At 39.6% G+C, this 17,919-nt stretch overlaps 1 protein-coding gene across 4 annotated transcripts in view; it reads right to left on the bottom strand.

Annotated features, from left to right (window-relative positions):
- NUP93 (nucleoporin 93) overlaps positions 1-17,919 on the bottom strand; it is a 105,106-nt gene that overhangs the window by 47,149 nt on the left and 40,038 nt on the right. The window contains exon 1 of one of the 4 annotated variants that reach the window (XM_034672328.1): positions 3,973-4,378. The exons of the other annotated variants lie outside the window; for them this stretch is intronic. The gene's annotated coding sequence lies outside the window, so the exon portion shown is untranslated. Of the gene's footprint in view, positions 1-3,972; positions 4,379-17,919 lie in introns of those variants that run through there. 4 annotated transcript variants of the gene reach the window in all.

Below are 17,919 nucleotides of genomic sequence, written 5' to 3'. Positions count from 1 at the left end.
GGTCACTTCCAAATTAATCCATACCTTGAACCACAAAAGAAATACAATAAACTTTGTTTTTGAAGGCAGCAACATTTATTTTACATATAAAATAACCTAAGACCACATAGAGCTAGACTGAAAACCAGAACCAAAGGCAAATAACATCTTTTCATTGGAATGCTAGTTTCATCTTGCCATAAAGAAGACTCATACTGTTCTCTGTTTTCTAAAAAACCATCCTATATTGGAAGGAGCTATGTTTCTACATATAAAAAAAAGAAGAAGAAAACACAAAGCAAGGGATTTCAGAAATGTTGATATAAAATAACTATTTGAAATTTATCCATGTCTGCCACCAATTTCTTAAAAGTAACAATTGGAAGCTATTTAGATACAAGTGCTAATTCAGGCTTTACTTCAGGAAAATTTCAAAATCTCTCTCTTCTAACAGAATAAAAAGTAACTGCAAATTGGCAAAGCAGTGCTACTAGAGGTGTCTCCAAACTTGATTGAAGAAAAATGACTCGTGCAGTGCACCTCTTATCACAGCGTTCCTGGTGACGCCATTTTACTCCTTCCTCACTGCCATCTTAGTGCCACAGAATGCTTCTAGAGCGCTGGCCGACATGCTTGCTTATCTACATTGTGGCACTGCCAGAGCATTCAAAGGTTTGATATGAATACATTTTTTGTAGCAAAAAGAGCCAGCCCCTGACTCTTTACTACCAGCCAGGCTAAAATTGCGTGAGAAAAGCGAAGAGCTTCCAGATTGAAGAGATTTGGAAATCTCCTACAAGTACCAGAAAGGAGAGCCTCTTCCCAGTAGCCAAACTTGAGTAGATCATGGAAGAGGCAAAGAAACTGGAAAGCAACTGGGTCTTTGCTATCTCCCCAGAGTACCTCGTACACGGCTTCCATAAAGCCAGAGAAAGAAAACAAGACCAGAATCTTCAAGCTTTACTTTAAAAATTTCAAAGGAAGGCTTTGTGACACCCTTCATGCCATCCAACCAAACATTTTATGCAAGCAAAGCTGCAGTTAAAATGGAGTTCTAATTTGCTGTCCTAAAACTCTTTTATTTCAAAGAGCAAGCCTTGTAAAAATCAAGGGAAAAGAATCCCTTTGCATTCTACCATATATCCAAACAATGAATATATTAAATGTCCTTCCCGGCGTTAAAATAATTATATTGAGATCTAGGCTTTTATGCTGCAACCCTAAGATTTATGTAAGATGCATGGAATCTTTGTAGGATTCTGAACAGGGCTTAGGATAACTGAGCCTTCCTATTTCAGTGAAAAGACTGATATGAAAATCTTCCCTCCCTTAGTTTCGAAAACATCTATTAATTAGAGAAAAACAGCATTCAGTGAGTAGGATGAATAACAGCTAGTGCAACAAGACCTGGAAGAACAGCTGGCTTTATAAATCTGATATCAAGTGAAAAGGGTTCTCAGATACTCAGTTTTGTGAAGATTAAACTCCTGAAACGGCTACTAAAGGCTTTTGAGCAAATTCTTCATGGTACAGTTTACTGTAAAATACACTTACTACAAATTCTTCAGCGTTAAGTGCTGTTAAAAAAATAAACACACAAATCAAAGTTAAAATCCACTTATTTCCTCTCAGTAAGAGCATAAAGGAACAAAGGAATAAGCCAAGTCAAATCCAATTAATTCTAAGAATCAAGATTTCTAAACTTAAAATCACAAATAAGAGTCTTCCACAAGTAGCTTTGAAGTCAAAACTATTCATTAACAGAAGGCACTAAGAATTGTCCCCATTAATGAGTGAAAGTCTCAATCTATGGATCGTTTAGGACAAAATCTTGTTTTGTTAAAACATTTTTTCTTATATATTTCAGTCAGCTACTATAGGTCATTAACACGGAAGGGTTTTCTTCTAAAAACAAACAAACAAAAAAAAAAAAAAAACAAAACAAAACCTAAACTAAAATCCAGCAATTTTCTTCAGGACTGGAAAATAAACTATTTGTAAAAGGCAGTGAAAAAAGAAGCCTGAACTCTTAAATATATCATATTTGGATTTTTTTTTCCCAAGTGTCATTTTCACCCTTTGACTGGTGATAAACTCATACCTCTCATTAACTTAAATTATCAGAGAATTAATTAAAAGCATGTGTTAAAATCACTCAGACATACTCATTCCGAACATATATGTATCATCACACTTGGTTTCTGACACACACATAGACACATACATCCAAGAACCTATGTCTTACACCTTTAATATCTGCAGCATTCATTCTAAAGTCTATTTTGCCCATTCAACCAAAGACAAATCTTCAACCTCTCCCCGCTATATGAGTATATGAGAAATACTTACTGTAGACAAAAGGATTCCATTTTCTTTCTGGGAATATTCTCCACCCTCCTAGAGAACTCTTCTATGCAGTGTGCAAATTCATTTTCTGAGTTTTATAGTCACAAAGCTCTTGTGCCACAGAGCCAAATGTAAACGAAATGGCCCTGCAGCTGCCTTCAGAGCACAGCTCACCTCAACCATGATACAGCTAATTGTTAAAAATGGTGGCTGAGACATTTTCCATACATTAAATTAAGGAGCTCTGATGAAGATGCTGGCATCCACCCACTTCAGACAAAGGAAAATAATTTGCAACTGTACCAAGGCACGGATAATTGAGTCATCTCCCATACAGGGTCAGTGTGAGAGGTTTCCTCCATCTTTACAAAATGCAAACCACAGCTTATTGTCTCATCTTAGAAATCAATTCCTTGCAATGCTGCACTGGGTCAGAGTTTTAAAGGAATCTTTTAGTCGTGGGTAAATCCAGACTTCCACTGCCGAGAACAGCAAAATTCTCAGTTCCTCTCCCTTCCCTGAGCAGCTCTCCTCCATTCCCCACATGACAGCTCCTCAAGTCTTCCTATTGTTAAGAGTACAGAAAGTCCCCCACCTCTGAAGGGAGCTAAATCTCTCAACTAGGTGAGCAATTTCCAAGTCCCTGCTTCGGAAACAAGTCCAGACCCTACAGGTCCCATGACACAAATACATTCCTTGGGATAAAAAGCTATACATCACTGTCTTCTCCTGTTGTTTGTAAGGGAAGACAACAAGCAAGCTGCCTTTTAACACTGAATCAAAAACATTTTCACCTCTGATATTAATCAAGGTATTAAAAGTGTTATAGGCAACATTTATAATTTCATTACCTCCAGATAATGCTTACATGACTTAGGAAGTTCCATCTCATGTACAGAAATCACATTCTCTACACCAAAAATGTGAAATATACTTAAAGGACTTACACTCTTTTGAGGACAAAATTAAGAAAGAAAAAGTAACTCTCTTAATTGAAATCGCCTACATTTGGTAATACTTAAAAGTCCACATCTTTTGTGTTACTATTTAATTCTTCTCATTTAAAGCCTTATGCTAAAGCATTTCCTGTGAGATATCCCAAATACCTCCAATAGTACTTTTTCCCTATAACAAAATATAAATGACTGAATTGAGGCATCCTACACATACACACACACACACACACACACACACACACACACACACACACTCACCTAAAAATCCCAAAGGATCTGGTTTTAGCAAAGAAAAGAAATTCTATTTTAATGCTTGACCTCATATAAGAATTCTGCACTTTACATGCATCTTTCAAAAAAATCCTAAAGAAAGTCCACACTACTTACTACTTAAAGATGAAGTCTGCAAAAATCTGAAATAACCAACTATTTAAATCTTTAATACCTCTGTGCCCCACCCAACAGATTTTTTTTTTTAAAGAAAAATATTAGAATGACAAGGCACAAATCTGAACAATTCTCGGGAGAATCAAGTACTTTTTCTATCAAATAAGTTAAATCTTCTGAATTTATCTTGAAATTTTAAACAAGCCAAGACCCTGTCTTTCGAAGGTACTGCAACAACATGCTGTCACTCTATTTACCAGGGTGCATTTATCTTAATTTCTTTACAAAACATAGACAATCCTACCTGCCGCTCTCAAATTTTAGGAGTTACAGACTGCTCGATGCTGTGGGTCACTGCAGCTCTTCCATACCTTCTATGTGGGATGAGCTGTGCCGGAACCAGTGCTCAAGTTTTTCCCACTCCAGACAGCCACAATTGAGGGGGTGGGGGGTGGGGGGAGGAAGAGGAAGGGAGAGAGGAGAGGGAGGGAGAGGGGAGAGAGAGAAAGAAGAAAAAGGAAAAGAGAACACTCTGCAAATGTTGGTATGACTGAAGCATTAAAGAGTCCAATTAGACAATGAGATGGCAGGGTCCCCTTAAAAAGGGTACATGCAGCCCCTGGAGCACAGCCGCATCATTTGTGCGGCTCTGCACCAATTCAGAGAAGTCAGCCATCAGTTTGAAAGCACAAACTGAAGGGAGTAACAGTTTATAGGTTACAGAAGGGTATTTTATTGTTAACGGACTGTACCAAGTTAAGATTTAAGAGGGGGAGAGACAACATGTAGCCAAGGAATGCTATGATACTTTTTTTCCCCGACCCAAGCCACTGCAATTACTCTGATGTGAATTTTTGATGACTTCCGACATCTTGCATGGTTAATAATCGCTTCAGCTGTCATGTTTGGTTAATGTGGAAAATGCATTTGCTGCATTGTGATGCAGTGCTGTGGCCACAGATTGTAACACCAGTTGTGAAGCTGGTCCCTTAACTGAGCAGCAGGAATTTGCACATGCCATGATGCTAAAATAAATGGGAGTTAAAAGATTTTATACAGCAGCAGACAGATTCTGCCATTTTAGCCTACAGAATGTGTAGATCCAACATACACAAGCATCTCAGATCGCTGTGCCCTCGTCAATTGTACCGTCCTTCAAACAGAACCGTAAATTCCCCATCTTAAATGTTTGGCCTCTCAGTAGTTAAAAGATTTCAATACTGTTTAAATAACTATTCAGATTAATTATAGCTTTGAACAGAACTGAGGCTATTTGCATTTCAGGAATATACAGCCAATGAAACTGTCAGTGACACAGGAAAATGCAGACCTTTTATTAACATATGCTCGGCTCAACTGTCACTTCTTTGTACAACATTTAGGGGAAAATATATGATGTGTAAGTAATGAATATTCCCATTCTACCGTAATGGTTTTTAAAAGAGCCCCTCAGACAAGGATTTTTTTTCCTCCATGTTTTAATGTATAACCTGAATTTAAAGACTACATTAAAATACCAACATACACTTTTCATTGTCACTAAAAGAAACTCAATGCAGCAAACAACTGTGCAATTGCAGGAAAGCTAGTGAAAAAGCAAAGATCAAGCCACACGAAGAACGAGGCATCAGATGATTAAACTCAGGCCAGTCAGGTAGTGAACCGTCATTACGGTGCAGATTGAGAAAAAAAAAATTTTTTTTGCGAGAAAGACCCTTCCATCTTCAAAAACAAAAACCACAAACCCTACAACTGCAATCTGTTGGTTGCAAAACCAACACCTATACTGCAGAACCAGAATGACACATGACATTTGCCAGTTTTGTAATATATTTTTATACAAATATTAGCTTGGCTACTTAGCATCTAGAATTTGGCTACTTAAGCTTCTTATTCAACTACAATCATCATTTTGGTATTTAAAGAAGCAGAACCAAGATTTGTTGCTTTAAAAGAAAAACAATTAAAATAATTAACTTACATTTCTTAAATCAGAACTTTAGCCAATTAAATGCTCAGAGCTGAAATGTTGCAGACATTTCTGCCTTTATAAAAAAAAATAAATAAATAACCGAAAAAGAACGTACATAGGAACACACGGGTATCTGAACAGTGCATAACAATGAAAGAACTTCTGCTACGAACATAAAAATCAACTCATGATTTCCTTTGTTTTATTCATTGTGATAGCACCAAATGCATAATTTGGAGGTGCATGTGTTAACAAGCGCTGTAAAGCGGAAAGCATTCTAGTTTTGTTTCTTTCCCTAACTTAAAATTAACTGCACCAACAGGGCTATTAGGTGCCATAACAGATGTCACAGTAGTTGTAGCTAACATTCAACAATTCAAGTTTTGTTTTTTGGGTTTTTTTTGTTGTTGTTGTTGTTCCAGACCCAATACAAGGTACCACTAGCAGCTCGGAAACTGCACAAGGAAGGGGAGGGGGAATGTGTGCTGGGGGTAGCTTTGAAATTAACCAGGCTCAGCTTATGTTCCAATTACCGAACAAAAGACAATCCTGGGGGACCTCTCTCTGAACCAGTGCAAGAAGCAAACTCTTTTGTTTCTGATCAAATAAATACTGCACTGGAGCAGAGTCGGTATGCAATAGGAGTCTCTGCCTGGGGATGGAAGGGGCAAGGAAAAAAAAAAAAAAAGAACCCCCAAACCCCCGTGTGGTTAAGTCAAACCATTTCAGTGATGGTTAAAACCTATTCCCGAGGGAGACATCTGAAGTTCACTACAGGAGAGTGAGAAAACCCTCCTTTCATTACTAAAATTTAAAACAACAACAACAACAAAAAACCCCACCTCATTAAGTCCCTATTAAGACATTTTTCTCTGACAGTAACGGCCAACAAATAAATTAAGAGGGTATTTCTTTATGCTAGGATCAACTGTAAACCAGCTCAGACTCTGTCTTCCTCCAAACTATGACCATGCCAAAGAAACCAGAGGAACTGTAGAATATTCCCACTACAAAGGACCCTGGAGCAGAGAGTATAGAGAAGTGTTAACTAACATGCCTCAGACCCCAGGTGCCTGAACATGTATGTGGAAGTCATAAAAAAAAAATGCTGAAAAGAAGCCACCTTACAAAGGAGGTACTTCTCCACTTGTTTTATCACTAGCTGAACATAAAGTGATCAATTCTTAAATGTCTATTTGGTAGTCCATTATTTCTGTTTTGGTTTTATATAGACCTAAGCACCAAAAACTAGAAGAAAAAAGGGTAGGTTATTAGTGGACCTAGCATTTATTAATATAAGGGATAAAAACGGGCTTGCTTATACAAACGGAAATAATGTTTCATCCTTTCTATCAAAGGGACTGACAGCACATTTCAAAATCCTCTGTGCACTGCACCATTCTTAACTACAACAGCTAGCTGTACACCAGATACATACTACATAAAAAATCTAGACACCCTAAAGTATAAAGACAGATGGAGCTCACTACCCAAAGTGGATTAAGGTCTCTGTGTATTTGAAAGATCTCCGAATTTCAGGTGAGGGCCTGAATTCCTAAACGGTGTTCTATGCAAAATCCAACAAAGCGTGCCTTTACATAGCTCCTTAGAATTCACTGTAATGAGAATCTTCAATAGAAAAGCTTCCGGTTTGTTATTCCTATTTCCATCTCTCCACAGATTCTACCAATCAGTCCATTAAAGAACTTCTTAGCAAAGTACACGTATAGGAGAAAGATTTTTCCTAAAAAAAGTAGGACACTTTATCCAATTTAAGGTATCCAGATTCCAAAGACTCTCTGATCTTCATGTAGTTAACTGGGTTGAAAGACTTCTAAATAGGAAAAAAAAAAAAAAGGATGGCGGTGGGGGGGGTAGCTAGTTCCAATTTCTTTAGACCCACACTTGAAACACACCAAGGATGAGACATTTTTGAAGGGGTGGCATTAGTACTCTTTTTTTTTTCCTACTTGTTATCATTAATAAATAAGATTGTAGAACAGAAAAGAAAAGCCATTGAAATTGTGAGGTTTAAGTAGAATTATAATCATAATCCCCAGGTGAAATTATCATGTTCAAGTGAACAACTATAAAGCTCTAACATAACCCTGACAATATGCAGGGCTCCATACAGAAATCAAACTCTGACAGATTCCTGGTGAACTCTGTTCTACCTTCTGCCAGGTTCACGGGGCTGGTGGGAAGATAAAGCAATATCACTGGTGGATAAGTCCTTTTAAGAGTTAAGAATGAGAGGCCATGTGAGGCTGGGCAATTACTGTGCCCTATCCCCAAGCCTTCTGAGGCATAGCTGGATCCTGCTTCCCTTCCCCGCCATCACCAACCTCCTCCTGGCTCCTTTCTCCTCGCTAAGACCTTGTTCCCTTGCCCCACGCCATACAACTCCCTTCCCACACATTCATTTTTACTGCCACAGTTCTTACCTCTAGACCAGTGGCTCTGGAAAATTCTGTCTGGAGCTATTCTCTGAACAGTGCTTTTTATCCTATCTCTAAATGTTTCAAGGGCATTTCCACGAGGATGTCTTGCCAGAACATCAAAAACTGAAATGAAATCTCAACTCTCAATCCAGTTAATCTTCCTAACTTCTCTGCCTCGACCAATAGCACCAACCCTTATCCTCGTTACAAACTTGAAGTTATTTCTGAACATCCTTCTTAAGCCCATCAGGCACCAACTGTGGCAGATGTTTTATTCCAAGTGTCTCTCACACATCTTTTCCTCTGTATTTTCTCACCAACCAACCTGGTCCTGGTGTCATCACTATGGCTGGATTATTACAATTGTCTCTGAACAACACCTCAGCAGGTATCTCTTCTACTGGTCAAGCCAACTCCCGTGTGTTTCCACAGCCCCCTCTCTTTCTTCTTGACATTTACCTGCTCCAAAACTTTCGACAGCATGTACTGCCTACACGGCACTGCTTGGCAGTCACTCCTTCCACATCTGATACCCCCTCCCTGACAGATTTCATTTCTTAGCACATAACTTCTGTTCTCACCTCCCTGACTTTGGTCAGGCTATTATGCTCACATCCTCTTTCACTTCCTACAAGCTAAGCCCATTTAATCTTTCAAAGGCCCATTCAAATCCTATCTGTTCTAGGTGGTCCTCCCCAACTACCCCAGAATTCACTCATCATTACCCATTCCTCTCCTCTGAAGCCCCATGTCATCAAGAACCTCATAGCACTCCCACTCAATTCTGCCTGTCATTTTACACTCTCTTGGACAGTTTGATCCTATTATAGCAATGTTAGTCAGTCTTGACTCTCCAGGTAGAAGACAATGAACTTAGGAATTTATGTTTATTCTAATTATCACCAGTGCCTACCATAGTGTTGTCCTTACTGGGCACTCAACAAAACCACTTCACTGATTTTTATCGGTGCTCACTAGACCCCACCCAGGTAGACACAGGCAACGACTTCAAGGGGAGCTAAGTATTACTTTTGCGTGTTGTTTGTTCTTTCAAATCTCTTTAGCTCCCTGAGATCACTGCAGCCTTAGGTAGTAAGACAGATGCTGAGGTGGTTCTTGACCAATGTGCAGAGGCATCAAACTCTTCTGTGACTAAGCATCATTACCGACAGTATTCAATTCCCAAAGTCGGCTTCCTTGTCAGTTGCATCCAGCGCCAAGGAAGCTCAGCGAAGATGAGATGATCCTGGCCCAAAGTCAATGGTGTGGCATTCACAGCTGATCCATCCTGACAAATCAGCTGAGATTGAAAAAGCAATCTGCTAATTTTATCAATGACATTTCACCTTGAGTATTGTTTTAAGTGAGGGGCACTAGATGTAGGCAGTCAATAAAAATCAGCTGATTTCTGTATGTCATTATTTACCAGTAAAACAAATTAAAGTTCCTTCTTTGTTGCTCATATGCAAACTTGTCTGCCCAAGGGTCAAGAAAAAAACAGGGAAAAGAAAGCTCCCTCTGCACTGAGGAGCTGATGAGTTTCTGCTGCCCCAGAGCAGAGTTCTGCCTCTGGTATGCCTATAAACCAAAAAGGGTGGGAGCAGGGTTTAGAAGTAGGCCAAAACTTAACGCTCTGGGGTGAAAGTAATTTCAGAAGTAATATTTCCACTTTAAACACGTTCTCAGGAAGCAGTTCCCCAGTAAATGCAGTTACTAATGGGAATAGGCTAAAATGGGAGGAAACGTCTCTCCTCAAATATTCCTCCAGGGCAATTCACTGCAGTCCCAGATTTCAGAAACCTACAATGAGAGCTCTCTTTCTGTCAGTCTGTGTCTGTCTGTCTGTCTCTCTCTCTCCCTCACACACACACACATACAGTGTCTATCAGGCCTCAGTATTTAGACAGAGGGAACAGTGATTTGGCAAGAACTTGTAGACTATATGAAGAAGTTCTACCTCAGTTAAAAGAATATATGAAATAATAAAGTATATGAAGACTCAGAGTCACAGCCATGAAACTTTAGGGGTGATTCATTTCCCCTGTGGCACAGATTAAGAAAATAAGGGACAGAGAAACTCAGATTCTGGCCAAGATTACACAGTGACCTGGTCTAGGTCTTGGGTTCAGGTTCCGGGTTTCTTGTTACAGAACTCTTTGCACAGCACTATGGGACACCGTACCAAGAAAAACTACTCAAGTATGTATCTGAACCCCAGATTCCAAGGAATCTTAAGTTATGACATGGGGATAATGGCGGATACAAAAGAAGGGCTTCTAGCTTACTAGTTCCTTATTACTGATGTACTTTACACAACAGATGTATTCCTTACCAGGTTGATTGTAAATAGAATTCTGTTAAACAAATTCTATTTTAAATTCAGTAGGGAAGCTGTTATTTGAAGGAATACTAAAGCTAAATATCACCCCAAGATTTCTTTTATAAATGCAGACATTCAGAGTTTGGATTTGCTTACTGAAGCAAGGTTCATCATATGATTACTGTTATTTTAGAAAAGAGACACTAATTTAACTTTCATGTAATTTTTTTTCTGCACATATTTCGTATTTCTGCTATTAATTAGAAAACACTAATAAGATGGGAAAGTGATTTTAAAAAAAGACTCCTCAATAGAAAGTAAAGGATTACTAAAATTATCCAATCCACAACAACTTAAACAGGAAAAAACTATTTATTCCGTTACCTGGTCAGATTTTCAAATTCACTGTCATATAAAATAGAGTTCCTGAAATTAATCTATGAAGGAAAATTGTAGGCAGGATTCTATTTTCTCATTAATCCTTATTATAAAGTTAAATATGGCATTCCTCAAAGCAAGAAATAAATTTTGGCATTAAGACCTAATAAAACTATACTCAAGGATGCAAGCCTTAAGAAAATTATAAAAGAAACTAACCAGAATAAACATTATATGAGAATAGCAACAAAATGAATGTGAAACAGAAAACATGGCAACGCCCCACAGGATACTGGCCATGCAAGAGGGGCCAGAAGAGGTGAGAGGAGGCCTTGCCTTCCACCCCTGATCACTTCAGGTCAGGACAGACAACAAAGGCAAGCCAGACAAGTGGCCCTGTCTAGACCCCAGGAACTTACACTGCCTTCTAAGACACCTGGTCAGGTTTTCATCTCTGTACCTCTCACCTCTACAATAGGAATTCAAGGATTTGCAATTCTAAAACAGTTTTATGAAAATTAGGCTGATTTTAAAATCTGCTTTTCCCACACCATTCTCCTCTCCACCAGCCTTCCAGCAGTGACACGGGTGGAAATCATTTTAAAAACAACGGTCCAGTTTTATTAATGTGCTTCTTACCACTAAATCCTCCAGCAAACTACTGAGGTGACTAAAACATTTCCAATTCTACTACTTTGCCATCTTGCATCCTTAAGTTGATACTGGGCCATTCCAAGTAGCCAAACCCCTTCAGGTAAACCTATAAACACTGAAAATCTACTAAAGATGGTGACCATATTATATCCACTTGGGGGGCTTAACAAAGCATCATGCACAGGGTTAAGTGCTCAACATATATTTATTGATTAAGCTATAAATTGTTGGGGGCTGTTATTCAGAAGCTCTAGAAATGTCCACGCAAGTGCAGACTGTCATCAGCCTTCTCACTGTGGCGCTTCTGGGCAAATTTACACCCAGAATGTAATCAGAAGTGTTCCTGTGAAGCTGGCTACCTATATATTATTTGAACTTAATCTAATTAAGTTCTATTTAAGTCTTACTAATGAAACGAGTATGATGAAGTATGGGTAAAATGCGTCCTTAAGGCTACTTATATATGATTTCTAAAAGGAAGAGGTAATGAAGTCTAGTGGAAAGCATACTGATGTTGGAATGAGAAGTGGGTTCTAGGTAGCCCACTACACAAGTCATTCACTTCTCGTCTCAGTTTCCCCATCTATAAAATGGGAAACTGCCACCAGACCTACCTCAAGTAAGAACACTGTGTGTCTCTTAAGCTGTCTATACAACACAATTACTCTTCGAAACAAAGAGAAGCCATTTCAAATGATTTCTAAGACACAGGCTTTGCACATTTTAATACATTTTTCAAATATGCAGACTGATTTAGACATTTCCAAGGAAATAGTTATTCTGCCTCTCTGCTTTCTCTCATGGCATCTGTTGTTACTAGCAGCGAAGGAAAAGTAAAATCTAATGTCATTAACGGTAGACCCAAGATCCCCAGCACTCACTAAATGCGGGAGGAGAGCACACAGAGAAGCAAATGAAAAGGTAAACAAAATGAGGATGAGAGGAGCTGAAGAGAAAGGCAGAGAAAATCAGGTTAATGAATAAAAACAAGTCCATCTTTCATCTCTCCTGGCTCCTACTGATGGCAGACGGTGTATTTAATCTGCTGAGAGACCAGATTTAAGGCCTCCCTTTGGCATAGTCCATCCATGAATTATTAACGTTTGCAGAAGCAACAGCACATCCGCTCACAGAGATCAGAGAGGATAATGATGATTAACCAAGATGGGATTATTAATCCCTCCACTTCCCCTTCCTGTCGCCCTCTCTCCTTCATTCCCCTCTGGGCTCTGACTGCTTTTTAGGCAGCGTATTTAAGCTACAGCCTCAGTATCAGAGTCAATACCTCCATAGTGAGAGAGTAATCAATGACCCATTATGAGACATAAGTTTTTAAGATATACACGTTTTTCAGATATATTTTATTGCTTTTCAGATATATTTTATTGACTGCTAGGTCGCTGATGAAGCAAAAATACAAACGAGGGTAGTTACAAATTCTTTATGGACTCAAACACTCAAAAGATAAACATACTGCTTTGCAGGCTCAAAGTTCAGGGTTGGTACACAAGTGAATGAAGTTTAAAAGTTGGCAGAGATGGCTAGAAAAGCAAGATTTACGCCACGCTAGACTTCTGTCATCACTTAATCCAGCTGATCTCAAACTGGAGGACTTGTTAAACAGATTCCAGAGATTTGGATTCAGTAGATCTGGGTTGGGGCCTGAGAATCTGCATTTCTAGTAAGTTTTTGGTGATGCTGATACTGCTAGTCTGGGCACCAGGCTTAAGAATAATCAGCGAAGAGCTTCCTTCTGTTTGTCAAAAGCGTTCACAGCATGAGAGGAACGGAGAAGGAAATTAAAACCAACCTGAGTAGAGAGCTAATACAAAAACAGAGATGAGAATTGCAGCTCCTTTCCCTTCCTATCTCCCAGGGAAAAACCTAGATGCCTGAAGGGCTCTGCAATATGTCTGCTGCTCCAAAATTAACCCCATCCCATAACACTCCACCTCCCCCATCAAAAAATGAGCTAGTAGGATGAATAGTTAACAAATAGTGAAGAACACATATGAAACTGGGAGATAGATTAATTTATAACTTAATTCCTAAAATATGAGAAACAAAATCAAATATTCCCCTTTCTTTGCTCATTTTCTTCCCCATCACTCCCTCTTCTTAGGATTTGGCTTTAATGTATAATCAATCCTCAAAAAAAAAAAAAAATGAGTAAGCTGTAACACCCTCACCTAAAACCTTAGTTTGCTATGTACAGAAAATTCGTACACACCCTCAACAGCAAGCTGAGTCAGGCACCAAAAAAATAAAAGCAGAATATTACCAGAAGCTATTAGGAAAGGGCCCAAAATAAGGAAACACACTTTGGGGCACCCATTAGAAGAGCAAAACATAAGCAGGTTAAGTAGATGGATAAAAGTAAATACCACTTCTCTGGGGTTTGCAAATGCAATTGAAAACACAAGTAATGAAAGCACATGAGGAAACGGCAGCCAGCAAGGCCAGGCTCGCAGAGAACCATCTTTCCACCTGGCCCAGTTCAACGACACACCTAGCCGGGGTTCACTCTACACTGCAAGACAGATGCGGTGTTGCACGCTGTGAGGCTGCAGGAACCATTCTAAAAGCCATGACATCACAGCTAAGAGATGCTTGGAAAAAGGGAGGTACACTCCCCCATTAGCAATGGCTGCCCTTGATGGGATAGCCAGTTTAAAGGGGTAGGGGAGGGGCGCCTGGGTGGCTCAGTCCTCAAGCGTCTGCCTTCGACTCAGGGCGTGATCCCGGAGTTCTGGGATCGAGCCCCACGTCAGGCTCTTCTGCTGGGAGCCTGCTTCTCTTCCTCTCCCACTCCCTCTGCTTGTGTTCCCTCTCTCGCTGGTTGTCTCTCTGTCAAATAAATAAAATAAATCTTAAAAAAATAAAAATAAAGGGGTAGGGGAAGGAGAGGGGGAGGGATGTAAAGGACAGAAGGAAAGTGAGAACAAAAGGAAGACAGAAGAAAAGATAAAAGAACAGACAAAAGGAATAGAAAGGAGGACAGCCTAAAGGAAGGTAGGAAACTGGGAGGAAAGGAAGAATAAAAAGCAAAAACTGGCAAAAACAAAAACAAACAGAAAACCTCCCTCCTAATCTGCTCTAAACCCTGATAGTCTAGTCCACCTAAAGTTCCAAATATGACATGTATTCCGGTTTGCCACTTTGCATTTGCTTGCCACCAATGACCTCCTCAGACAGCATAAACCAGGCTGACTGGCTCTATCCAGTGCGCCAAATCTCCAGAGACAGAGCCCCTTCACATAAAGGGCATCTGAAAACTTTTCAGGGGCAGCAACAAACATTGGTATCATTTTTGTTCCAAAGTGTACCTCGGATGGGAAAAGGGAGGTTTGCCAGCACTCGGTTTATGGTATTACTCTTCTAAGTAGCGTTTTCGTCCCTACAGCTGATTTTAGTTAACCAGCAAAGCTTTCACATGGAAGGGAATAAATGGAAATGTCACTTCAAAGAACCAGATAAAAGGTCTGAAAGGAAAGACAGGACCAAGACATCAAGAAATGACCAGTGGCAAAAGAACTAGCTTAGCATCTTTGCAAACAAACAAAATCATCGTCGTCGTCATCATCATCAGGAATTTACCCAACCAGTCACCCATGATGCCTTCCTCAGCAAGGCATGATAAAGGATACAGAGCAAGGAATTAAGAAGTATCTGGGTTCAAGTTCCACCTTTTGATAGTAAGTAATCTCTCCATCTTGGTTTCAGTATGTTCCCCTTCTAAATAAAGATGATGCCAACACCCATTCAATACCCACCCCACCTCGAGGAATAAGACAGTGATGGGCAAAGCCCACAGCAAGTTATCACCAAATGGAAGAAGTATTATGGTGTGCCACTCAAAGTTCACATATTATTTCTGGCCTGTTACTTTCCCCTAGATCTTCCAAATTAGGACAAAGTCACAGATAACCATTCTTTCAAATGGTTCAAGGGGAGCAGCAAAATGACTTAATAATTGTTCATGAAACCAGCATGTCTCAGATCCCTTTTCACACATTAGGAAGCTTTTCCATTACAGAATAAAGGAAAAGACTATACATCATTTTATAAGAATTAACAAATTCTGATCTATGAGGGTCATTTTTATAGCCAACCTCTAACACATGCTTTATGGACTAGTCCTCACCTCCCCGTTAAGTCAATTTTCCTTGTCCCTTCAAACAGATGTTCTACAGCCTCAACTACCTCGTCCAAACAATTTAACACTTCCAAAATGGTGGCTGTTCTGACAACTTTGAGGGGCAAATGGCAGTCAAGAAAGCATACGCGGGGGCCACTTTCCAAGTTCTCTGAATTAAGCATGCCTTTCTTACTTTTGTAATTGGGGGAAAAGTGAGTTTTCTCTCCCAAAGCCAATCGGTTCCCACTCAGACTCTCAAAATCCCAAATTTAATGTTTCCTTGTAATCTAACTCCCTCAGCCCTCACCCTCTCTTCCAGTCAAGAGGTGTCCAGGTTGTGAAAGACAAGAGGAAAAGTCTTTTGCAGACAGTGATTACTTCTCCTCCAACCACTCTGAGCCTAGCTCCCTCTGTAAGCAGAACACTTTACAGGCCCCTTGGCTAGATTCTAGTCCCAACTTCATGCTAGGAGAGTGGCACCAGCCACACGCTGAGGGCCACTTACATGGGAGTGCCTAACTGTGACCTACACTCTGGAACACCACCATGCCTTTTCAGTTCCCTGCTTGGTCTTCTCTTCAAGGTTTGGCTACGTTAGTCTTCATTCATTTGTAAGAGCCTGTCAGTCCAAACAGTAACAATCTGCGTGACTCCAGGTCACCTCACTTTTATGTTGTCTCCCAGCAGTGAATGAATAATTTTGCTGTAGAGAAATTCTTTCCTGTATTCTAGAGCACACACAAAGTCGAGGGCTTTGTCTGTGTCTATAAAAACCAAATACACATAATACCCTTAGACAGCCAAATCATATTATAAGATGCAAGATTTCAACATTCCGGCACACTGCCAGAGCTTAATGGCCAGTCAGACGCTAAGTAAGGAAATGGGTCTGCATTAAACCTACAAATAAGTCAACAATCAATAGTTCAGGATTACAGTAAAAAACTTGATGTGCCCTTTAAATTGCTTCTAGCATCATTCTTCTAACTCAAGCTCAGCTTCAGAAGCAAAACAAAACAAAGATGATCAAGCAAGAAGCTGAACACAACCTATTTTCACAAGCACAAAGACTTGGCATTTTGAAACTAAAAGCTGCTCCAAGATTTCACAGAAACCCTTTACAGTATACCTGTAGGGCAGCAAACCTGAGAAATAATAGGGTGAGCTTTAGACAGTAAATTATACTGACAGCTCAGCAAGCACAAAACTATGGCAAAAAAGCAAGCACCTGGAGATAAATGGATAAAGGATGTTTGGCCTTCCTGCAAAATTCATCTCCTCCACCCCTCCAAAAGCCAGCAGCACTTTGTATAAAGGTTTAGAAAGCATGTTCCAGCTTTTCCCCACAGTCAACATTATTTTACTACTAAGTGGATGTAAATAAGAGCAATGCCCACCTCATCCATTCACTGTGGACTTTCTACTCTTTATTTTGCTCTAAATGAGCAATCAATGAGCAATATTTCTATTGTAACACTTCCACTACTTTCCACTTTCAAATATATCTTGAAAATTCACTTCTTTACTAAACAGTCTTGATATACAATGAAATTTAAAACCTAGGGGACTAAGGGCGCAGTACCGAACTCAAACCAACAGAAGGGAGTTCAAATCTGGCATATCTAGCCTCTGTAGGCCTTAGGTTTCCCATCAGTGAAATATGGTTAACAACAGTATCCACTTCAAATGGTTACTGGAAACGCAGAAGAGTTTATTACAGTGTCTTGATGCAATAAATGTTCAGTAAACCTTAGCTCTGCCTCCTCGATTTCAGCTGGGGTAACACAGTAGACGGGAATTCAAACTTTAGTGCCACTATTCACTGCACCAGCAGGGATATTTAAACTAAAGAAAGGAAGGAAGGTAGGGAAGGAAAGGGGAAAAGAGGAAAGGGGGAGAGGGGGAGAAGGAAAAAAACACAACTATTTCAACTAGTCCACTCAAAGTGTGGTTGAAGGAGTACCAGACCCCAAATAGTTGGTGCCCAGTCTGCAGCAGGTAAGTACAAAAACGGAGAATAAGCATTTAGAAACTTTTAGAGGAAGCTGATAGAGTAATTTTGTCTACTGAATTTAATTTGAAAAACTAAGGCTTGTATTTTACATGTCTTTTATTTCGTGGTTTTTTTGTTTCCTATAATTCATTTTTACTGTATTTTCCTAAGATGAACTGAGGAAAAAAACCAAAACTTGTCTGGGAGGCACTGATTCAGTAAGCACCTTCTCAATGAAGAACACCCATCACCATGCTCATTCAACATGAAGACCTCTGGGGCAGTCTGGGACCTCATAATAGAACAAAGTGCTACTGTGAATGCCCACAAATCCTCAAGGATCCACAAGGTAGGG

The sequence above is a fragment of the Ailuropoda melanoleuca genome, chromosome 12, assembly GCF_002007445.2.
Source record: "Ailuropoda melanoleuca isolate Jingjing chromosome 12, ASM200744v2, whole genome shotgun sequence".
Taxonomy (NCBI): Eukaryota; Metazoa; Chordata; class Mammalia; order Carnivora; family Ursidae; genus Ailuropoda; species Ailuropoda melanoleuca.
This window is presented reverse-complemented; position numbering and strand designations above follow the sequence as displayed.